At 55.4% G+C, this 23,756-nt stretch overlaps 1 protein-coding gene across 2 annotated transcripts in view; it reads left to right on the top strand.

Annotated features, from left to right (window-relative positions):
- Nucleotides 1–8,387: 8,387 nt before the first annotated feature.
- Nucleotides 8,388–23,756, top strand: part of BAHCC1 (BAH domain and coiled-coil containing 1) — a 90,034-nt gene continuing 74,665 nt past the window's right edge. The window contains exons 1-2 of one of the 2 annotated variants that reach the window (XM_039501259.1): nucleotides 8,388–8,767; nucleotides 9,070–9,384. The gene's annotated coding sequence lies outside the window, so the exon portion shown is untranslated. Of the gene's footprint in view, nucleotides 8,768–9,069; nucleotides 9,385–21,470; nucleotides 21,728–23,756 lie in introns of those variants that run through there. The other variant, XM_039501260.1, reaches the window with a different exon arrangement.

Below are 23,756 nucleotides of genomic sequence, written 5' to 3'. Positions count from 1 at the left end.
GACCAGTTCTGTCCTTGCACCATCCCTTTGGGAGGAGTAACATACCACTCAACCTGAGTACGGATGGGTGAAATTGGGCACTCAGCAATCTTGGGTATGTCTCTTCACCCGCCTGTGTCTTGGATCCCCCCTCTACCCTTTGGGATTCTGATAATATCTAACTCACCAGGCTCTTACCAGGGGAGCTTTGAGCACCTGGCCAGAATGGTGCTGCTTCCCTGCGGCACTGGCTGCTCTTCTTTTTATTTTGATCAGGGCCCCCGATTAACTTTTTCTGAATCCACCAATCAATGAAAGAAGGTAGAACCTGAGCCCTGCTAGCAAATGAAAAACCAACTTATGGCTATGACCCTACCAAATTCACTGTCCATTTTGGTCAGTTTCATGGTCATAGGACTTTAAAAATAATCAATTTCATGATTTCAGCTATTTAAATCTGAAATTTCACAGTGTTGTAATTGTAGGGATCCTGACTCAGAAAGGAGTTGGGGGGGGGTGCAAGATTATTGTAGGGGGGGTGTAATACTGCTACCCTTACTTCTGTGCTACTGCTGCCGGCGGCACTGCCTGTAGACATGGGCAGCTGGAGAGCGGTGGCTGCTGGCCAGGAGCCCAGCTCTGAAGGCAGAGCTGCTGCCAGCAACAGCAGGGCAGAAGTAAGGATGGCCTGGTATGGTATTGCCACCTTTACTTCTGCATTGCTGCCTGCAGAGCTGGGCCCTCAGTCAGCAGCCACCACTCTCCGGCCACCCAGCTCTGAAGGCAGCAGCGCAGAATTCAGAGTGGTGTGGTATGGTGTTGTCAGCCTTCCTTCTGTGCTGCTGCTGGTGGGGTGCTGCCTTCAGAGCTGGGCACCCGGCCAACAGCCGCTGCTCTCCGACTGCCCAGCTCAGTAAGGGTGGCAATACCATGACCTGCCTAAAATAACCTTGTGCCCCCCTGCAACTCCCTTTTGGGTCAGGACTCTGGTCTCCCCCCGTGAAATCTGTATAGTATAGAGTAAAAGCCCACAAAATACCAGATTTCACGGGGGGAGACCAGATTTCACAGTCCGTGACATGTTTTTCATGGCCATGAATTTGGTAGGGCCCTAGTTATGGAATAGACTTTCCCCTTCCCATGGCTTTAACACTACCCTTCGCCAGGAGCCTTTGCAAAACCCCTCCTTGAGAAAGCGTTCCTGTGTCTTTCTACCTTCCATCCCACCCCTCCGCCCCACAAACAAAAAGTGCTGGTTGTTTGCACTGCCAAATTCTTCCTTTGCAAATGAAGGTCTGAACATGTTTCATTTCACTGACTGGCCTTTATCCCCCACTCAGACTTGGGAACTTTGTGCATAATTAGGTACGTTTCCCCTTCCCGCCCCAAAAAGGCATTTTCCTTCCAGAAAACATTATTTGTCGTTATGCAGACAGTCTCATGTGCGTGCACACGGCGTCAGATGCACATGGTCCAGGGGCTGAGTCTTGCGCCCGGCACCCTCCCTCATCGCTCACACCTGGGGAAATGGAATGCAAAGTGGGTGCACTGATTTGCACAGATGTAAATAGGGATGTGTGGGGTGAGGCCCTGGTGAAGGCAATCCGATTGGGAAGAGGGCGATTCTGAAAACATCTTCAACCCCCTTCACTTTAGCCTCTGGGAAGGAAGCCTCTATCATAAAGGGGATACAACCAATGAGAAGAGGCTGGGGGTGGGGAGAGAAGGCAGTAAGCAACAGGAGAGGGTGTCACTTCGGGGAACCCTGCTGTTTACTGCAGAGATCTACTTGTGTTGTTTTGATGTGTATCTTTTGTGTTAGTTACATTAGTTTCCTTTTGATCCCCGCCATGGCCCTGCTCCGGAGCCGAGAGGCTACAGAGATTGGGGCTGCAGATCAGCTCCGGGTTTTCCTTCTCCCAGCACAGCACAGGGTGCCTAGGCCAAGGTCACCCAGCAGAAATGAGTGCAGCTCAGCGCCTGTGGAAAGAGGATTTGAGAACAGGCTTTGTGTTTTCTTTCCTTTGTCAGAGCAGGGGCTGCCAGGCGATGACACACATCCATTCCTCCCTGCCACCTGTTTGCCAGCCACCCCCAAAGTCCTCGGAGCAGAGGGAAGCCCCAACAGCTACGCCAGGCAGTGAGACGGGGACCTGCCCAGATCGCACTGTGCATGGAGATTTGTGTACAGAGAAGAGATGCGGTGGGCGTTCGGCACTTTGGAAATGTGACAGACAGAGAGAGCCGTCAGCTCCGACGGGTCACAGCAGCAGCATTGTTGCTACTTTGGATCCTTTAAGAGTGAAGGAAGAACATGCATGTCAGGAAGAGGAAATGCCACGGGCTGAATGTTCCGACCCTTTACAATGCACTGCAATCCAGCCCTCCTGCTTTCTCACCAGGTGCCTTTGATCTACCCTCACCCCCAGAAACAAATGGAGGTGTCTCTTGAACTCATTTGTAGTCCTGGCTTTCAAGCATCTTCAGCTCTGTGTTTCCGCTTAGCCCTTTGGGCTGAGTCAGTGCAGTTCATGCGGAGACATTAGCAGATAGCACTTTATCTTCCCAACCTCATGTATCTGCTCTGCTCCTTCGGAAGGGGAACGTGGCTCAGTTTCGAAATGAAAAGGGCCTGAGCAGGAATCAGGGACATTAGCCTCACTCCGCAGCGCAGCACTCAACCTTCCGAGACCTGCTGGGGCAACTCTGACCTTTCCGATGTCTGATGGAGACGCACTGCAAGGGACACAACCAAAAAATGGCCTGGGAGGAGAGCAGAGGAGAGAGCTGGCCATGACGCCAGCGTTGCTGCTTTAATGGCTAGAAACTTTTCTATAACCTGCTTTCCTGATTCAGCATTTCTGCCATGTGTAATTTATAGTCATGTCCAGTGAGACAGCTGCAGCTTTACACGGGACACGGGCAAATTTGGGTCTAAAATGAGTGATCTGCCTTGTCATGAGGGAGGGGGTGGTGAAGTCTGTTCCAGAGAACATTGCATTAGCTGCTCTCCGGTACATCTGGCTGGGCGATTTCTATAATCACAGTGCTACGACCAACCATTAGAATTTAGTTTAGATTCTAATAACAGGCTGTGGTTCTGAAGCACGAGGTCTGTTGCTAGAAAGGGCTCCGGCTTGTCGTATAATTGCCTTTGCAGTGCATCTCCTTTCCCGTCGGAGCCCAGCAATGGCAGCTCTCGCGAATGCGCTCGGGATATGTGACGGGACTGTGTGGCATTGCCACAAGTTTCTGTTTGATCTTGTTAGACGTACTTGGCGTCACATGCCTATTCAACCCCGGCTAATACAGCACCATAGAAAAAGTCTCACGTTAACGACTTTTGTCACAAAAGTCATTAACATAATAGGACTTCCACATCAAAATTGAATATTAATACTACACCAGGCTGCGGCAGTAAGAAGGATAATTGCTCTAATACATTTTCCAGTAGGATTTTCGCATCATAGTAGCAATTGCATTAGCAAAACCGATTATTAACACATCTGATACAATGGAAAGGGCTCATAGGAGTTAAGTTGGTTGCTTTTTTCTCAGGACTACAGCCTGAGCGGTTGAGCTGTGTCTCTCCCCTTCACCTCTCCCCAAAAGAAAAATACCCACCACCCAAACCCCAGACCCAGCCAGAATGGATGCTACAAGCCATGGGAAGCAGGCAGCCATCTGGAAATGTTTATGGACAGTTAGGAGATTGGGGGCCTGATCCAAAGTTGGTCAAGAGAAAAATTCCCCTTCACTTCTGTGGGCACTGGCTCAGGTCCCGGGGTGTGAGTATTCGCAGCAGCAGCAGCAGCAGGGACGTTTTGCTGTTCCAGAGACGGCTGAGTGACAGGTCACTTGTGTTATGTACAACACACTGGATTGCCAGTGCACACACCACATGCAACAGGTTCGGGTTGCTTTCCTGCAGCCCCTCCCTGGGCTAACCAGTGAACTCAATGCAGGGTGGCAGAGCATCGATAACCATCGATACACATCTCACTTTCTCACGCAGTATTGGAACTGTAGAAGGTGGCGGGGGGGGGGGGGGCCGGCGTTCTCTTGCCTTTCATGAGTTTCATGCAGCTTTCCTGGATCTACTCAGTCACAGCTACCAGCAGGGGCGGCTCCAGGCCCCAGCACGCCAAGCACGTGCTTGGGGCGGCAAGCCACGGGGGGCGCTCTGCCAGTCGCCGCGAGGACGGCAGGCAGGCTGCCTTCGGCGGCTTGCCTGCAGAGGGTCCGCTGGTCCCGTGGCTTTGGAGGACCTCCCGCAGGCGTGCTGCCAAATCCGTGGGACCAGCGGACCCTCTGCAGGCAAGCCACCGAAGGCAGCCTGCCTGCCGTGCTTGGGGCGGCAAAATGCCTAGAGCCGCCCCTGGCTACCAGGGTGAGTCTTTCATTGGCCTTTGGAATGCATTGGATTGCACCTGATGCCTTAGATGTGTGTGTACGTAAGAGGGGGAAACTGAGAAAGAGAGAGATCTTGGGGGGAAAGAGGACAGCAAATTAGACATGTCGTTGCAATGTGATTTGTCAACAAAACAACTAGGCCATTGCAGCTCTGAGCTGCGTAATGAGAGACATCACCTCCCTGGAAAGAAAGGGAAAATGTCTCTCGTGTGTCCCCACCTGGGATATCACCACAGCTGAGAAAGCTGTAGATCCAGGATTAGAAACCAGCCCTCCTGATTCCCAGCCATGTGCTTTCAACACCAGAACACGCGTCCTCTATTGCTCCTCATGGGCTCCCTCCTGATCTTTGTCAGCCCGGATGGAAAACGCATCCTAGAGAGGGTGGCTTAGTCAGATGAGCACCAGCCTACAGGATTCTCTAGAAGCATAGGTCCAAACCTAGGGTCTGCTCACCCCTCCTTCTTTCTTCAGGGACTACATCAAGGAGCACACAGCTCACTCAGTGAGGGCGTTGGGGGAAGGCCTTACAACCAGGCCCTGTCTCTTGTGCATGGACGTCAAAGATTCTGCAGCAGGTCCCTGGTGTCCTTGACTCAAACTCCCCTCCTCCAAATGTGGGGCTGTTTTGTCCACTTCCCGCCCACCCTGCACCTGAGAGATGGCAGAATATACGTGGCTTGGTCGCAGTATTGTACATGTAGAGATCTACATGGGGTATGTACCTGTGTAGTGGGGATAAAGCGAGAGATAGATCAGTGGTTCTTAAACTTTTGCACTGGTCACCCCTTTCACACCGAAAGCCTCTGAGTACAACTCCCCCTTATAAATTTAAAACACGTTTTTATATATTTAACACCATTATAAATGCTGGAGGTGAAGTGGGGTTTGGGGTGGAGGCTGACAGCTCGTGACCCCCCCCCTGTAATAACCTCGCGACCCCCTGAGGGGTCATGACCCCCAGTTTGAGAATCCCTGAGCTAGACAGATAGATAGATAACTTTGCTACACTAGAGTGGAGCAGAATAGAGGCCATTCCATGCACGGGGGCTGCCTTGAGGAAAACACAGCGATGGGCATGACAGGGTGGTGGAGGGGATGCGATGGAAGGTGAGGTCTGAAATGTTGGCTGAGGGGAGATGTGCAGGGCCAGGAAGGCGTGACACGCCCATGCTGCACAGTGAGACTACAGTCTTCCATACTAAGTGCATTGATCAATGATGACCACAGACCCCCTCGGTGTGGGGCAGGACAGAGGAATGGAGAGGAATCCACACTCCCCTTGGGTGGGTGAAGGGATCAGAGTGTGTCACCGGGTTACATATTTTGAATACTAATCTGATTACTTGCAACTAGTTACTGTCACTCTAATCACCTGCTCAACAGCCCCAGGGAGCAGCATTGTGCTCAGGACTCACCATGGCCTCCAGTCCCGTGAAGGGTCAATAGGACCCTTGATCACACATAGCCCTGGGCACAGAGATAAAACTCCTTCATTCTGTGAAGCTGAAATTAGTGGGAAGCCTGAACGCCAGGAGACCTGCCCTGCCCTTCCAGGCGCTGTGCAAACGAGAGGCTGATTGCTTACCACACCCCTGGCCTGGCTGGCCTTGCACTACTGGCTGAGGGGACTCATTGCTTTTTGGAGAGGCCCATGAAACTGCACCTTGGCATTCTTGCTCTCTTCTACCCCACCCCTCTGCCCCTGAGTTTCAATGTCCTCAGCTTCCCCTTTCTATGACACCTTCTTCTGAGCCTCCCTTCTTAGACTAGTGGCCAGGGCTCCGGTGAGGCCCCGGGGGAAGGAGACGTTTCCTATCACCTTTGAAAGAGACTAAACCAGGGGTCGGCAACCTATCAGAAGAGCTGTGCCGAGTCTTCATTTATTCACTCTAATTTAAGGTTTCGCGTGCCAGTCATACATTTTAACGTTTTTAGAAGGTCTCTTTCTATAAGTCTATAATATAGAACTAAACTATTGTTGTATGTAAAGTAAATAAGGTTTTTAAAATGTTTAAGAAGCTTCATTTAAAACTAAATTAAAATGCAGAGCCCCCCGGACCAGTGGCCAGGACCTGGGCAGTGTGAGTGCCACTGAAAATCAGCTCACGTGCTGCCTTTGGCACCTGTGCCATAGGTTGCCTACCCCTGGACTAAACCCTGGTGGTGGAAAACTGAGGAAACATCCAGAGCAGAAACTCACTCAGTGTTGCAGACCAGCAGATTTGCAAATTGGCCAGTAAGCACAATGAGAATAATTTAAAAAGCCTACAATAAAATAACCCAGGATACTGCATCCCAACCTCAGAATAAAAGTCACCCACGCTGAGTAATACCAGGCCTCACTACTATCAAGAGGAGAGGGCTAGCGAGTCAGATAAAATGCTTGGAGTTCTGAGACGGGCACATTTGGATTCTGCTCTGGATCCTTTCCTGGTGACTTGGCCTAACTCTGTGAAATCCTTGCTGAGAAGCAGGGTGACTGGCTGGGATGTTTTGTGAGAATTCCTTGGGGCTTGTGGATCAGCCAAGTGAGAATTAGAAAGGTTTGGTTGTGCTTATTGTTATTTCTATAGCTCTGCCTGGGCTGCGCGCTGGATGCTTTACAAGGGAGTACAAAGAGGAGGTCTCTGCCCCAAAGCAATTGTACTCTAACTAAATGTCTCTCAGTGTCCCTGCAATGACAGTAAACAACCCCCCTAAAGACTCAGGGCCTGATTCTTAGCTCAAGCTGCTTTCACACACTCTCACTTCACTGTCTTCAAGTTACTCCTTGTTTAGAGCCCTGTAAGTGAAATCAGAATCCAGATCTCACTTTTACTGTGATGCCACAAAAGGAAAATATATTTAATCTGCCAGATAATTTATTAATATATAAATAGAATAGAATTGTAATATAATTACTTATCATCAATTAATAAACTGCCAGATGCATCTATGTAGGCACAGGGGGCTGCCCTCCTGGGTCTGTTTGCAGGATTGGCACCAAAAGATTCCCTGTATGACCTTGTCTGTCTTTTCAACGTGTTTACTTGTGTCTCAGACGGCACCCAGTGTAGGGCCAGCACTTGATAGATAAACAATAAAATTGGCCCCGGGGTGTCTAGCAGGAAGTCCCATAGAAACGGGCCCCACAGGGGAAAAGTTTGCACTGTTGAAGTTGCACAGAGGGGTCCGAGGCAGCTTTCTGTACAAGCAGGGGGGAGAGGAAGGCTGTGGTGCCTGTGGGAAAGGCACCCAGCTGGGACTCAGTTGGATTCTTGGCCCTGGCACAGACTTCCTGTGTGCACTTGGGGAAGTCCCTTAGACTCCCTGCACCTGGATTGCCCATCCACTCAAGGGGATAATGCTGCCCATCTCCCACCATGTACCTGCCTTGTCTAGGCCCTGCTCCTGCAAATGACTCCTGGGCCTCCAGGGGGGTTAGTGGAGGGCCCTGGGTCGCTGAAGCTATGGCAGGATGGGGCGTCAGGCCTTTGTGGGCAGGGGCTGTGTGCCGCAGCCTGAAGCTCTCTTCCCTGGGCCTGGCATAGCTAAGTGGTGGGGGTGGGGCCGTTGTATCTGCCTCCATGTATGTGCAGCGCCCAGCACCACCCGATCTGGCCGCGGCCTCTAGGTGCTACAGGGCCGGCTGCCCTCAGTCCAGGAGGGGAGAGGGAGACCCTGGCAGGGCTGGCTCGGGCGGCTGGGGGTCACCGCCCCAGAGGGGCCGTGGCCTCCGCAGTGCCCTGCCAGGAGGAGCAGCCTAAGGAAGCCCCGGGAGGCCGAGGCGCGAAGCGAGCCCGGAGCCGCCAAGCCCGCCGGGCTCAGGGCACCGCTGGAGATCGCTGCGAGGGAAGGAAGGGGAAAACCCAGCCGCCCCCCGAGAGCAGGGAAAGAGCCGCCGGTGCAAAGCCAGCGCCCGCCTGCCCCGAGGGGAACCGGGGCGGGGAGGACTGTGCTGAGCCGCGCGCGGGGGGGTCCCGGCTGCCGCCTTCGCTTCTTCTTTTTGTGTGTGCAAGAGTCCGAGCAGCAAATCTCTGTTTCCTCCTCTTGTTTTGCGCGGTGCAATGTAGGGATTTCCTCTCCCCTCCCCCAGCCCGCTCGGCTGGTGCAGCTGCAGCAAGGACGTTACTCTGTCTGGATCCCAGCAGCTCCTGCCCGCTCCGAGTGCGAGGGCGCCAGCTCCGGCCTGGGGAGCCGAGGGGCATGTAGCCGGGGCCATGCACGTAGCAGCCTCCCCATTGGCATTGGCAAAGGCAGAGGCGCAGGAAGAAAAGGGAGCCCCGTTTGTCCGCGCAGCGGGCGAGGCAGGGCCCAGGAGCGGGCGGCTCCGCTTCTCTCCCGGGGCAGGAGGAACATGCGACTCGGCACTAGACAATCCAGAGCCCGTCAGGTGAGTCCCGTGCGCAGCGCCGTGCGCGGGTGTCCGGGCGGGGGGAGGTGGCAATGAATGAAAAGTCCCGCTCAGCTTTGCATGGGGGGGGGTGCGGTAGCACCCTGCCCCCCCCCCAGCCCCAGCAAAGGCAGCGACAATGGCGGGGGGGGGGGTCGATCCCGCTTCGCTCTCATCCATTTTCTGTTGAACGGCCCCCGGCTCCATTGTGGGGGAGCGGGGCGCGTCCCCCGCCATAAACCGGTGCTGCTGGAGGCTCCAGCCCCCCGGGCGCGCTAACTGACCGGCTTCACTCCACGCAGGCAGGTCGGGGACCCTGGCACCGGAGCAAAATCATAAAATAATCGCAAGCGCAGCCGGCCCCAGAACGCAGCGTCCAGCTCCGCGGTGGAAAAATCCGGGATCCGACACAACCCCCCCAACAGCAGCAGTTTCCGCTTTCGGGAGAGCGAGAGGACGCGTTAAAGCAACAGACCCCCCCATTACCCCGCATCCGAGGCGTGTTCCAGCGGCCCGCGCGGCACACTGGCTTCGGGGTCTCCGGGAGCCCCGGTCTCTGCCCTGCACTGGATTCGGGCTTGTCCCGCAGCTCCGGCCCGGGAGGCGGCGGCCTGGCGGTAGGTGCTTCGGGCTTGTTTGCCTTTTTCAGTCTTATGTTTTTCAGTCTTTTCCCCGGATTTTCCCTCCCCCCCCCTCCATTAATTCCTCAGCGAACGGAGCTTTAATTCCAGAGGGAAACTGGCCTCCTCGCCCTGGTCTGTTCTGCATCCACCCCCCTCCCGGTGCAATTCAAGGAGCTTTCATGGCAATTCCACCCCCCCCCCGAGCACACAACAAAGGGGGTTAAACCCACCCCGCTTGCTCGGCTGCGTCCCCCCGTGTAGTCAGGGAGCGGAGCGGTGTGTTGTTTACTAACTTTGCGTTCGGCCGAGCGGCATAAGTGCAGCCAGAATCCGATCCATTGCAGCTCAGGGCCAGGCCGAGCCGGCCCGTGGCTCTCGGGTCCAGCGGCTCACAAATAAATCGCTTCTGCTTTCAGAAAACCGCAACGGTTCAGCCGCCGAACGAGCCTGGGCCCAACCTAACCTTTGTCTGTAGAACGCAGTTGACATTTGGGGTTTTTAGCCCTGCAGTCTGGCCTAGAGAGTCTCGTTTGCAAGGTGCAGGCTGGGCTTACAGCAAAACTCACCGCGGACATTTTTTGTTAAGAGACGAGAGAATTTTTTTTCTTCTTCTGCAAATAAAATTCCTGGCTCGGATTTTTAATTCTCCATTTGATTATTTTTTTAAATAATTATTTTCGTCTTTGTACTTTTAAAAGCCCAACAAGACTTTGCAAAAATAAATCGATAGAGCAAAATAGATCGTGTCTCCAGGTTTCCTTTGCAAATAGATTTACAGCGAACAAGGAAAACACGAGGGAGGCACGGCTAGTGCTACAGATTGTATTTAATGGTTGCACTCGAAAACAGCCAGGACGGGTTAAACCCGGCGTCACACAAACACAACTCTACACTGGACCTGTACAATCTGCAGTTTAAATGTAGCAATCTTTGCACCGCTCTTTTTAAGCTCCAAATGTACTGGCTAAATAGCTGCTTTATAGCCAAGGAAAAACCCAGCTTTGCTTCTGTCCAACACTGGAAAGCGAATTACAAATAAATACAATTATTTGCGCTTTTAACATAACATAAACTTACCGTCCAGGCGGGACTAACATTACTTAGAAAAAGGAAGAAGTAAAATAGGATGATTCTGCTTTCCTGGGCGCCCTAAAAATCCCGCCCCAACTCCCCCGTCTTTTGTTTCTGTTTTCTTGAAGGAAACTGATCGCTGGAATCTGCCACGAAAGTTTATATCGATGTCCTGCAAATTCAGTGTAGAAAGTATATTTGTGCTAGTAAACAATGGATTCATGTAACGATTTTTAATTAAAGTGATCGACTTTTCTGTTAACAAAAGCGGTAGTGAAAGCTCCGGGTTCGGCTCACGGGAAGCGACCCCGGCTTGATTCACACACCCGCCGCCTCTTCCTCGAGCGGCGGCTGGTGCATTTCGAGAGGGGTCGGTTAGACTCGGTATTTTTAGCGTTTGTTTCTCCCCCTTTGTTCGGTGCAATTCGGTTGCAAAGCGAGGGAAGGAGACTCGGCCCCGGCTGGTTAAGAAACACGCGGCAGGCTCGGTTCTCTGGGCCTTTGTTGTTGTTTTGGTTTGGGGTTTTTTTGGTGGTTTTAAGCCGAGAAACGAGACATGACATTTGAGGGCGTTTAGAAAAGCACCGAGGGGCTGGGGGCTGGTTCAGGCCGGGCCAGGCCCGGCGGGTGCCTCTGGACTAACGGACCCAACGCGGGGTTTCTGTGCCGGGGGAACCCGAGCCCCGGCTCGCAGCCCCTTTGCGCTGCGGGTGGGAAGGCCCGGAAATGGAGCGGGGAGGAGGAGGACGGAGGAGGCCGGGGCAGAGCGGGGACGGGCAGGGAAGATGGCCGGCGGGGCGAGGGCAGCGAGCCGGGGGTCCCTGGTTCTGCCTCGCCGGGGAAGCGGCTCCGCGGCCGGAGAGGAAGTGGCGCCTGCAGCCGACACGGCTCCGGCCTGGCCCGCGCGGTTCCTTGCAAGTTTCCCAACAAAACGCGGGGCTCGGAGGAGGCTCCAGCGGGGCGCGGAAAGCGCAGCGCCAGGCTCCGCGAGGAGCTCCCGGGCTGCCAGAGGGGCAGGAACCCGCTTGGGGATGCGCAGAGCTCGCTGGGGGGGGGTGATTCTCCCGGCCCCAGTTTTCGGGGCTGTGACAGAAACAAGCCAAGGCAAAGCTCCCCTGGGCGAGCCTGCCCGTGCTAGCAGCGGGGCCCGGGCGGGCAGGGCTGGGGGGAGAAGGAGGCTCAAGCGAGAGAGCAGCCGCGCTCGGCTTCCCTAAAAGCATTTCTTCCTCTTGGTTGTGGTTTTAAAAAGCCATTCATAATTGATGCGCAGCCTGGCCCCCCGCGCGGCCGCTGGGTGCGGGCGTGTGTGTCTGTCCCGCCAGCTCTTAGCCTTTTCACCAGGCCGTGCAAATCAGAGCCGCTGTGACACACACACACAGTCGCTGTTACACAGACACACACACAGAGTCACTGTTACACACACACAGTCGCTGTTACACAGACACACACACAGAGTCACTGTGACACACACACACAGTCGCTGTTACACAGACACACACACAGAGCCACTGTTACACAGACACACACACAGAGCCACTGTTACACACACACAGACACACACACAGACACAGATTTCAGAGTAGCAGCAGTGTTAGTCTGTATCCGCAAAAAAAACAGGAGTACTTGTGGCACCTTAAAGACTAACAAATTTATTTAAGCATGAGCTTTCCTGAGATGCATCCGAAGAAGTGAGCTGCAGCTCACGAAAGCTCATGCTAAAATAAATTTGTTAGTCTTTAAGGTGCCACAAGTACTCCTGGTTTTTTTACACACACACAGTCGCTGTTACACAGACACACACACACACAGAGTCGCTGTTACACACACAGAGACACACACACAGTTGCTGTTACACAGACACACACACAGAGTCACTGTTACACACACACAGTTACACCCCCCCCACACACACACTTTCCAATGGTGTGTGAGCAGATAGGTCAGGAGGGGGCTTCCTAGTCCTGGCTCCCCCCCAAGCCCTGCCTGTATTTCCCCCCCCCCACCGGCCTGGGGGGGCCGCTAAAAGTCCAAAACAAAAGCATTTAAAGAGGAGCAGGGAGCTCCGGCCCTTCTCTGGGCTGTAAGTCCATCAAGGCTTCCCAGCCCTGGGCTGCCTAGGTCTGGTTTGCATTGAGGGGATAGGCTGCTCGCTAGCCCCCACCCCTCTCGGGCCCTCTCTGGCTTTTCAATGGGGATTCTGGATCCTGGCCTCTCTCTTTGCTCCCACTTGCAGTGGGAGATGGAGCAGGAGGCAGCGTTAACTCCCTGCAACCACCTTAGCGAGAAACACTGGGCAAAAATGGGGGTGGAGGGTGGGGGCTCCAGGTCCTTTTTCTTGATGACTTTGTGCTGGACTTGAGGCGGTGGGGGCAGCTGTGAATCCCCTCCCGGGGGGAAGAACAGGGCCTGTTGGGCCGAAGAATGTGAACCCCCAAGTGCAGGATCCGGGAGTCCACACTGGATTTGCTTTGTGCCACCAGGAACACACACACTGCCCAGAGCTCGCTCGCTCTCGCACACACACACACTGCCCAGAGCTCGCGCGCTCTCGCACACACACACACACACACACTGCCCAGAGCTCGCTCGCTCTCGCACACACACACACACTGCCCAGAGCTCGCTCGCTCTCGCACACACACACTGCCCAGAGCTCGCGCGCTCTCGCACACACACACACTGCCCAGAACTCGCGCGCTCTCTCGCATGCACACACACACACACACTGCCCAGAGCTCGCGCGCTCTCGCACACACACACACTGCCCAGAAGTCGCGCTCTCTCTCGCATGCACACACACACACACACACTGCCCAGAGCTCGCTCGCTCTCGCACACACACACACTGCCCAGAACTCGCGCGCTCTCTCGCATGCACACACACACACACACTGCCCAGAGCTCGCGCGCTCTCTCGCACACACACACACACACTGCCCAGAGCTCTCGCGCTCTCGCACACACACACACACACTGCCCAGAGCTCGCGCGCTCTCTCGCACACACACCCACCCCTGCCCTTTACACAACAATACAAAAAGTCAAACCTCAGCCAGCCAGACGGTCTCCCATTGGAAACCAAAGGAAAAGCCCCAGCACTTGGGCCCTGCACCCCGGGCCCTCCTCAGCCAACCCCCAGAGCCAGACTCCCTTTCCCAAGGGCCTGAGTTATTCCATCCCGCAGGCCCAGTGCACGCGCGCACACACACACGTCAAACACAGGCCCTAATGATCACTTAAGGTTGCTTTTGCAAATGCCGTTCGTGGGCCTGGCTGCCAGCTGCAGGATTCTGGCACTAATTGCGTGTTTATCAAAACATGCCCCCTTTTGACATGTCATAACATATTTGCGCAGAACGTGGTGTCCCCCTCCCTCCCCCAGCGTGGGTTCCCTTCTCTGTGCTGCGGGAGGGGGGCTGGGTGTGCAGGTAGCCAGGACTGGGGGTCCCCGGGCTGCCCTGCAAAGGGGTTTCCAGGTTCCGTAGGGACAAGGTGGATCTGGGAGCCTGTCACTGGGATTATTTATTGTCACTTTGCATCTAAAATCCAGCCCCCATGTGCTGGGGGCTTTCTCCCCATGGAAGATTCCACTGGCTCTGCTGCGTTTGCCACCCTCTTTCACTTCACCCCCTTCCTTCCCTTAATGCCCCCCTGCCCCTCCAGTGCCTGCGTCTCCTGCCTTTTCATAATAATTCCCAAACTCCGGAGTGAGGGGAAAGCCTTGGCCTTGGCGCCGGGTATTAAACTTGCTTGAATTTACCCCAGATGGTCGCTTCATTGAGACCCTCACACAACAAACACATGGAGTGGTGCGTTGGGGGGGTGAATGCACCGGGATAGATTTAGCTACACATTAGGATGCTGCATTTAACAGGGCATTAACTAAGCGTTTGGAAGTGGAAAAGCTCTGAGCTCCTAACCTAAAAACCTCTGCTCTGGGCTGATTGGACTCCAGGCCTTCATCTCAATGGGGGGTGGGGAGGATTCTCTCCACTCCAAGCTCCCCCCCCCCAGCTATAGTAAACAAGGGCACCATTTATGATGTGTGTGTGTATCTGGATATATAACACTGCACATGACTGTATATATTCGTGTGTGTACGCACTGAAATCCTGTTTGGGTTATAAAGGTTCATTGCATTTAAGCAAATATGCCCCTCAGTTGTGTTTCAATCCCTTCCTACAATGCAAAAAGCTTGTGAGGCAGCGGCCAGGTTTCTTTGGAGATTAAAAATGTGTTGCTGGCTTCAGTGCAGTGTCTGTCTATCTGTTTGTCTGTCTCCAGACACTTGAGCTAGGTAGATATATTCCATTAACAAATTTGTCAGTCTCCTGTACAAAGAGGGAGGCCAGGGCTCCTGGTTAGCTCTGGGGAGGCCAGAGGGATGTATTATTGCCTTGGCTATTGATGTTTATAGGCGATTGGCCAATAAATAGCCCGAACTGGTTTGGCTGGGAGGGGTGTCGGGATGCTCTCTGCCTTCTCCTCGCTGCTGTTCTCTCCAGGCCGAGCCCACTTGATCTATGCAGCCGGGGCGGGGTTCCACCCCCAAAAGGACCTGTTTCTACCCTGGATATTTTGCGTTTTTATCAACCGCTCCAAGCCCCAGGTCCCCTCCCCGGCTCTCAGTCTCAATGGCAACCAGACACCATAAATAACGCCCCTGCACAAGGTCTTCAGGCTTGTGTCTGTTGGCGTTTAGCAAAGGGGTGGGGGAAGCTCCTGCTCCTTGTCCCAGGGTCCCCAGGACATGGGCGTGGACGGGAATAACCCCATGCAGCACTTTGGGGCTAGCCCAATCTTCCTTCTGTTGGCCTGTCCGGGGAGGGGACACCCAGCCCTGGGGGGGGGGGGAATGACTAGGCAGATGACTCAGGCCACCCAGTTGGTTGATTCACCTGGCCCTGGCTGAGGCGCTTTGGGTAGGGAACAGGCGAAGGCAGGTGCCAGCTCCCGAAAGGAGGGGCAGAGACACTGGCCTGAGGGACAGGTGGAAACAAGGTACAGCCCTGTTTTGCTTGGAGGTCTTTTCCTGGGGTGCAGCATGCTGGGGCTTGTGTCTCCTCCTGTCTGCTCTGGGGAGACTGGAGCTTGGGCCATCGCCTGCCCTCCCAGCTCCCAAGGATAGGGGGCAGGGAGGGAGGCACTGGGGGGTTAGTAGCTCCCTGGGCAACCCCTCCCGGCCCCGTGGGGTATCTGGTGCTTCTAGGGTCCAGAGACCCTCTGCCACAGTCAGAGGGCAGCTTGCCCTGTGGCTTTTACCTTGTGCGGAGTTTGGCCTGGCTTTTGGGCCGGGCTAGATGAGACCCTCACCGAGGGACACGGTCTCCCAGATCCATAGGCCAGCCCCTGTGAAGTCTGGAGTGGGATGGGTCTTTCCCCAGCGGGCTCCGACCACGTGTTGTTTTGTTTTAAATCCCTAGCACTGGTCCCCACTGCCCCTGGGCAGCGATCTGGCTAAGGTGGGCAGTGCGTGTTGTGGGGCTGGAGATGGAGGGGCAGGACAGGGGTGGGTCGGTGCTTGTGCTCTGTGCGGAGGCAGCGACCCCCAGCAAAACGCCCTGACTCGTTCCCTCTGTGGGTTTGTGCTCCCCCCGCCCCGGTAGCCTGTTTTTGTAACAAGTAATGCAAAACAGAGCTTATTTTCAGGGAGATTGGCAGCAAGTCACAGCACGTGCTGACTCCCCCCCACCCCCGAAAAAAATATGTAAAGCTCGCGAGCCGGCTCCTGTGTTTACCGAGATCTCTGGGTTCGAGCAAATAAACCCGGCCGTGATGGAGGAGCTGAGTTATTTGATTGTTTGCGTTTTGATCGGAGCACGAGGGTTTTTTTCCAGGGGGGAGGGGCGGGGAATTTCGGTTTTTCCAAAGCGCTGGATCTGGGCCCTGGGGGAGGGACTGCTGCAAAGGCCGCTGCCCCCCCCCCCCCGGTGCCAGGAGCGTTTGGGTTTGAAGAATTAAGAGTCATTTTTTGTAGTCAAGAAATTGTTTCTAATTTGCTCTTTGACTAATGGCACTTGGAACAATGAGCCGGCCCCAAACAATTGCATTACTCAGAGGCGCCCAACATGCAATTACCCAAATGCAGAGATTTGCATCTTGCAGCCCTATTAGGCAATTATTTAGTGTGCTGGGTTAATCTACAATATTATTTAACGTACCGGGGCCCTTTCCCGTTCCGTTGCCAGATGGAGCGATATTCAATTGCAATATTTTAACCCGTTTCCCCAGAGCGGGGAGGTTGGCGGAGGGCTGAGAATTGCCAGTGATCGCAGATTCATTTGGACAGGAAAGGAAGCTGCTTTGCGAAAAGCCACTCGCCCGCCACTCCGGTTGGCTTAGGTGCGCGCTGCGCGGCGACCCAGGGGTCATGGCGAGGGCTCCTCGCACCCCTGCTACGGTCCCGCTCTGGGGGTTCGCAGGGGAGGAAGGGTCCATTTTCCAGCACACCCAGCTCCAACCCCGACCCCCTCCCCCATGCAGGAGAACGGGGCTGCGGACCAGGCCCTGTGCAGACAGGTTCGCTGCAGAGCGAAGGGACGAGTCTGACTTTCAATGTCCTGCCAAGCCTGGGGCAGCGCTCGGAGGCTGGGGCCGTGCCACAGATTTCCAATCGCGGGGCGGCGAGTGTCGACAAAGCCCGGTGATTGCAGCCCTTTCCCCGTCGGACTTTACCCAGCGCGGTGACCAGCAGAGGGGCTCCGGGGCGCCAGGATCCATTTGCAAAACACCGGGGGGGGGGCGGTTTGCAAAGCTCAGTGGAAGGCCGCTCTCCGAGCAGGGTAAATATTTAGCTCTGGTGCATTATCTGCGCTCGCTCTTGTCTAGAGGAAGCGTAAGATCCCAGCGCTTGGTTCCTGGTCAATGAAAACATTTGCTAGGTCTGGGCAGTTACAGACTCGGCCATCCGGGAAGCCTGCCCCGGCGCAGCTACTCCCCGCCCACCCCCAGCAGCCTCCTTCCCCTCGTGCCGAAAACACGGATCTATCCCCCCCCCCCCTTCGCCGACAGAGCCCGGCTTTGCCCCCCGTCCTGGCTGCGGCTATTGGGTGTCACAACTGCGGGGAAGGGATTGAAAAAACGATAGAAAAATCTATTGGTGAATCGATGATTAAAACAAAGGGCCTGTTTTATAGGCGGGGGCAAAATCCAGCCGGGTTAAGAGCAAAATCAACCCAGCGATGTTGGGGATCAGGACCAGAAACGGAAGAAGGGCCCTGGAGGTTCCCGCCTGGTACATTTCCGCGGGCCAAGCGCAGCTGCATTTCCAGTCGGGTTTGTGCATTGTTCGTTGGGATTGTGCCCCTGGTCAAACACAACTGACCCTTTAAAACAAAACCCCTCCCTTACTGGTCCAGTAAATAGCCCAACCTTTTCAGAGCTGAGGGATTTTGCAACCCTCGGCCTAAGCCGGTGACAAATGCCCCGCTCTGCTAGTTGCCTTTGGGTAGAAGATAGAAGGGAAGTGTCAATCAGAAACGCTTCAGTGATCAGGGACAATCCTCTTTGCAGGACTGGCCTTCCTCAAGAGCAATCAGTCACTCTGCATTAATTACCCTTCCATCCATTCCCCACGGCAGGGCAACCGCCGCTGCTCAGAGACCTGGCACATTCATGACATGGCACCACCTGAAAGAATGGAGCAATCCCCCCCCCGCCCCAAAAACAAAGAGTCCAGAAAGGAAAAGGACTTTAGGTCTTCAAATCCCTCACTCCCGCAGGCAGCCCCGAGAGCGTCTCAGCCCTGCTAACGTCTCCCCCCCTCCGCCCCATAGCACAGCAGTGTAGAAGCGACAGCAGCCAGCCAGAATGTGTATTTGATAATGTTCAACCGGGTTGTTTGTGTTGGTTTAAACGGCTCTCTCAGTACATTGCCTCTAACTCACTCTGCTAGGAACCGCCTGGAAGTTACAGGCTTGTGCTGCTAATTTAACCGGTGATATAATATCCTGAGCGCCAGATCAAGACACACACAGCCGGAGCCAGTCAATGCGTTGGAAACAGTGTTTTTCCATAGGAACTAGGAAGGCTGATTTGAGGTCTCGCTTTCAAAACTAGGAGCTCCTTAAAAAAAAAAAAAGACAACTTGGAAGTAACCAAAGGCCATTTCTCGTGCAGCGGGACGTGCGTGTGGATTTCAGGCAGTGATCTCCAGCGAAAGCAAAGACAAGCTCAGCCCCGCCGGAGCCCCGGGGAGCCGGCTGCGGGAGGCGCAGGGAAGGGTGAAATACACAGAACTTTGGCGGAGCTGACATGTAAGCGACACGGTGGGAAGTGCTGGGAGCCAGCCCGTGGGAAGAGCACCAGAGAGCAGCCTGTCCCCATGAGCTGTTATTTCGCAGCGGTTGGAGAATTCACCCCTGGAACGCGGCGCGCATCGTAGCTGCTGGGTCCCACACAGCACAGAGCGGGACACTGGCCTGCTTAGCAGCTGCCTGTTTTCTCCCTTTAAAACCCTGCCCCTGGGTAGCTTTGCGAAGAGGCCCGAGAGCCTGAGCTCGCTTCCGAGCTCAGCCACCCGCCAGCCCCGCGCTCTCCCGGCTCTGCCCTGTTCGGACTCGGGTTTTCTCCTTTCCGGCTGGGCTTTTCATTCCGGTTTCTTACAGCGGTGTTAGCCGCAGCAGCACGCCGGCCCCCGGCCCGCAAATCTCGCTTGTATCCCCGCGCAGCCCTGCAGTGCTTGGGGGAGGCAGCCGCTTCGGATCTCCGCGTGTGCCGGTGTCTCTGCCCGGCTCGGGCCCCCTTTCACCACGGAACCGCTTCGCAGCGCCGCAGCCGCGCCGACCCCTGGGCTTTGCCGCATTTTGTCGACCGGGGAAGTCTGCCTGGATCCGGCCGGGCTCTGCGAGGCGCCCCGGCTCTGCGCTCGGGAGGGATCGGGATTTCTGGCCTCTCCGATCTGCTCTCCCGCGCAGCCGGTCTGCGCCTCGGTCTTGTTCCTAATTCAATTTGCTCCTTCGCGTAATGAATAGCTCCCTGGTAATCGAATCTCCCGTACGAGTTATTCTGATTTATTCGGCGTTTTCAATCAATTACAGCCTGGCGTTTTTAAAAAATAATTTTAATCGCCCTTCCAGGGAATCGCCCCGGCCATTCGCCACCCCTCCCCAGCCTGCTAGCGGTGACATTGGCTGGTTTCTGTCCGGGTATCCTGGCGCCCCCCCGGATCCTGCGGCTGGGAATATCCCAACCCAGCGCTCTGGCAGGGAAACAAACTGACGCGCCTAATCTCATTAGCCCCCGCGGCTGATAATTGGGCTGAAATGTCTGGGAGCGCTGGGTGCCGGCTTTGGAAATGGGGGGTCCCTGCACGGATCGCCCCCTCCCAGCTGCCCAGGCTCCCACGGTTGGAATCGATAGCTCCGACCCTCCTTTCCCCAGCGCAGCCGTGGCAGGACCTCCCCCCTCGCCCCTCTTACCTAGTTACACCGCGGAGCAGCCATCCCCGTGCACCCCGCGCTCCGCTGCCCGGGGCTTGCGGCTGCTCCCCACACCCAGCCCGGCCCTGCACGCTGCAAACTTTCCGGATGCACCGGCGGATTCCCCCCTCCCCCGCCTCCCGCGCGCCCCCTGCAAGGGGAGGGGGCTGCCCCCGTGCGCCAAACCTGCATTGTTTGGGGAATCACTGAGTGGCGCAGTCCACTGCCCTGTCTCTGTCCCTTTGATCCTCTCACTCTTTGCTCCTCTTGGCTCCGGGGCCAGTGGGGTCTGCCTAGGGGCCTCCTGGAAACAGTCCCCATCTTATCTCCTTTCATCCAGCAGCCCCGGGCCGCCTTGAAACCGCGGGGCCAGTAATTGCTTTTTTCAGGCAGCCCAGTGCGGACTGGCTAACAGCCAATCAGCGCCTTGTTTACACTGGGTGATTGACAGCGGGCTGGCAGGCTGCCAACCAATCGTAGCCATCCGGTGGAGGGAGGGGGGAGTGAACACAAGGGGGGGGGAAGACTGAACGCTATGGGTTTAACCCCTGCGTTGCCAAAGGACAATCGAGCAAGGGAGAATCTGCATTTTCGTGTCTTGTTAGCGCCTCAAACCTCTCCCGAGGGGCAGGGCGGAGGCTGGGAGCTGCCGGTGGGGCTGTGGCAGGGCGCTGGGTGGACAGCACGTCCCCAGAGTGGTCGCCACCGCAGTGTTTATCCCGGGAACGCGGTGACTGGTGTCTGCCTTCGCTCCGGTTCGTCCCTTGTCGGGCGGGCGCGGGGCGTCTGGCGCTTTACAAACAACGCGGGGCCTTCCCAGCAACAGGCCAAGGGCGCAAGATCCTCACAAGGATCGCGGGGGTGGGGGGGTCTGTCTGACGCGAGTGTAATCCCCCCTCTGGCCCAGGGCTGGCAGGGTTTCGTGTGGCTGGGGAAGGGGGCGAGAGAGAACGCCTGGGAGCGAATAAAAGTCTCCTGCGGCTTCTCCAGAAAAAAAAGCCCAGCAGGGGCCTGTTCAGAGATCGGGCAGGATGCAAGCGCCGGGGAAGAGAGTTGGCAGGTCGCTGTCCCAGTTCTGCAGCCGTTCCCGTGCTGTCCAGTCCGCCTCCAATCCAGGCCCGGAGCCACAGCCTGCAAGGGGCCCCTCAGAAGGGATGCTCGGCTTGGTGCAACGCCCACGTCCCCAGCCCAGTCCACAACCCCCCATATCAGACTGCGCCAGAGCTCCGTGCCGCCCTTTGCACCAGAGCGCCCAGCGCCGTCTGGCGCGGTCACCCCAGGCGCGGTCCAGTCCAGCAGAGCGAAGGAGAAAATAAAACTCCCTGCCCAGCTGCTCGGAGTGTGTGCGGGCTGCAGCGGCCTCCCCGCCCCCCCTTGCCGTGCATCCCCATTCACAAGCAAGCAGGGACGGGAGCTGCGCAAGGGCAGCTGCGCAGCTGCAAGGCTTGAATTAGGCGCCATTGGGCTGAGTAGTAGCCCTGCTGCTCTCTGATTGGCAGCTCGCTGGCCCCGGGCCAGCCTATTGGGAGGCCTGTTTACGCAGGGAGAGTGGCACGAGCTTATTACCGTGGAGGGCCAGGCGTCCAATCAGCGGCGTGCTCACCCTGGGTGAGTGGCACGAGCTTATTAGTATGCAGGGAGAGTTGCTTGTAGGATTGAGCTGCGGGCTGGGGAGCTGCTGAGGCTGGAAGGAACCCACTGTAGGGTCCTTTCCCTTCTGCAAGAGCAGCCGGTGCAGTTACAGTGCAACAGTCAGCACAGTGCAAATACCAATAGCAATACAATACAAAGTCCCATTTACTGATTTAATTGTATTGCAGTCACTGTGTGCAAGGAACATACCTCCAGTAAGTAACTGCAATTATATTTTTGTTTGCTTTTTAAAAAAATGCTTTATTTTTTTTAGAATTAAAATAAAATTCAGGATTGTAAATTTTTTTTTGTGCATAGTGAGAACTTTTGGTGGTTGAAAATACCATGTTGCTATTTTTCTTTTGAGAACATTCTGTAGTTCTGTGTAATGTTACATCTGTAAAAATTTTAATAGCAGTGTTTTGCTTGGAACTGTTTATAACACATATCAATTGAAAATAATAATAATACTAAAAAAGACATGTTGGAATACGCTACACTTAGCACCTCCAATGAAAAGAAATGCTACAGGGCATTTTTAATGGTTACAGTAAATTGCTCTCTATACCCCTGGAAATTTGTACCTAGCGCCGGGTAGCACCAACAAAAACACAATTGTTTGCAAATTTCCTAATGCAATTCTAAGGTTTTTAAAATGCAGCCATGAATGGTGCTTTGCAAGGAAAAACAAACAGAGCCATTGTAGCACTTTAAAAAAGGCAATGGATGCAAATTTGCACCCTTTCTGTTTTAAAAATTAAATAATAGGTGGTTGGAGGAGAGGTTTAGCTTTGCATCGAACGCCGAGGAGTCCTTTCTTTCTCCCCCAGCACATTTGTTAAATTTGAATAGAGGACAAATCTGAATTGGGAAAAAAAATCCAAAGGAAAAACCCAACCAAAACAAAATTAGGTTTGGGGGAAGGTGCAACTTGAGGCTGTTGATTTTTGTTATGGTCACACGGACTTTGCATGTTAATTAGCAGATTTTAAATGAAGATTGAGTTGGAGAACGGGGGAGAAAATCCAGCTTTTTTTAAACCTTCGGGCTCGGTAGGTTTTGTTGTTGGTCGCAGGGAGGCCGCCGGCTCGTTGCAAATCTGCCTGCAGTTGATGGCCGTGGCGGTTGTTGTCTCCTCTCTTCCCCGGGTCCTGGGGTGTCTCCTCTAACCGGGAAGCTGCTTTTTGTTTGTTTGTTTAATTTTCGTTTGGAAACGCGAGCGGCTGGGGCCCGGGGGAGGTTTTTGTTGGACAAAAGCACAATGGAAGGATGCACGGCTCGAGGCTGCGCCTCTTTTCCGAGGAGCTGGGCTTCCCTCTCGGTGCAAAGAGGGGTGCAAAGCTCCGCTAGAAAGCCGGGGAAAGCCTTGGGGTGGGGAGGAAAACACTCGCTCCGCGGCCAGCCGGCCCCAACCGCGGCCCTCGCTGAGCTTGCCGCGAGGCCGATCCCCGCAGCTCCCCGGCGGCTGCCGGCGGAGAGCGATCGCGGCTGGGCTGGGGCAGCCGCGAGGCCGATCCCCGCTTCTCCGGATGGCGAGCGGACGGGAGGAGGCCGGGGAGCCGATCCCGGCCGGGTGCGGGAGGGCGGCAGCCCGGGCGCTGCACGGCCGAGGCGAGCGGGGCTGGGCCAGGGCGGACCTCGGGGCCGCTTGCGGCGGAGTCTTTGCTTCTCCCGGCGGTTTATTTTTCAGCGCTTCCCGCTCCGTGTTCCTTCCTCGCATTGTTCCAGCCGCGGCGCGCTCGGAGCGGGGCCCGCCGGCCCGCGGCTGCGGGGAGACAGGCGGAAGGAGAGATTTGGGGGCTGGGGGAGGGGATTTGGGGCCTGGGGTTTGGAGATTGGGGCCTGTTTGTGTGTGTGGGGGGGGGGATTTACCGAGACCCCGCCGGTCTCCGGCAGAGGAACAGCGGCTGGGAATAGAGGCGTGTAACCCTCGGCCGCCGCCCGCTCCACCCTGGCCTGCAAACAGGACACGATCCCTACAAACAATAATAAAAATCATAATTCCATTGTGCAAACGAAGCCGTGAGCGGACCGCGGGGCGGGGTGTCCAGCCCCCGCGCTTGTAACTGATCCCGGGACTTTCCTGCTCAGCCAGGCCCCGGCCGGATTCTCAGCCCTGGATTCATTTGTAAAAAATCTGACCCCGAGATGAATCAGAGAGTGGGAATCTTTCCCCTCCGCGTTGCTATGTGAAGCCATTCACCCCGCCAGGCTGCTGGAACTGCGAACTGAGCTTTGTCTTGC

The sequence above is a fragment of the Mauremys reevesii genome, linkage group 15 (assembly GCF_016161935.1).
Source record: "Mauremys reevesii isolate NIE-2019 linkage group 15, ASM1616193v1, whole genome shotgun sequence".
In the NCBI taxonomy this organism is placed as follows: domain Eukaryota; kingdom Metazoa; phylum Chordata; order Testudines; family Geoemydidae; genus Mauremys; species Mauremys reevesii.
This window is presented reverse-complemented; position numbering and strand designations above follow the sequence as displayed.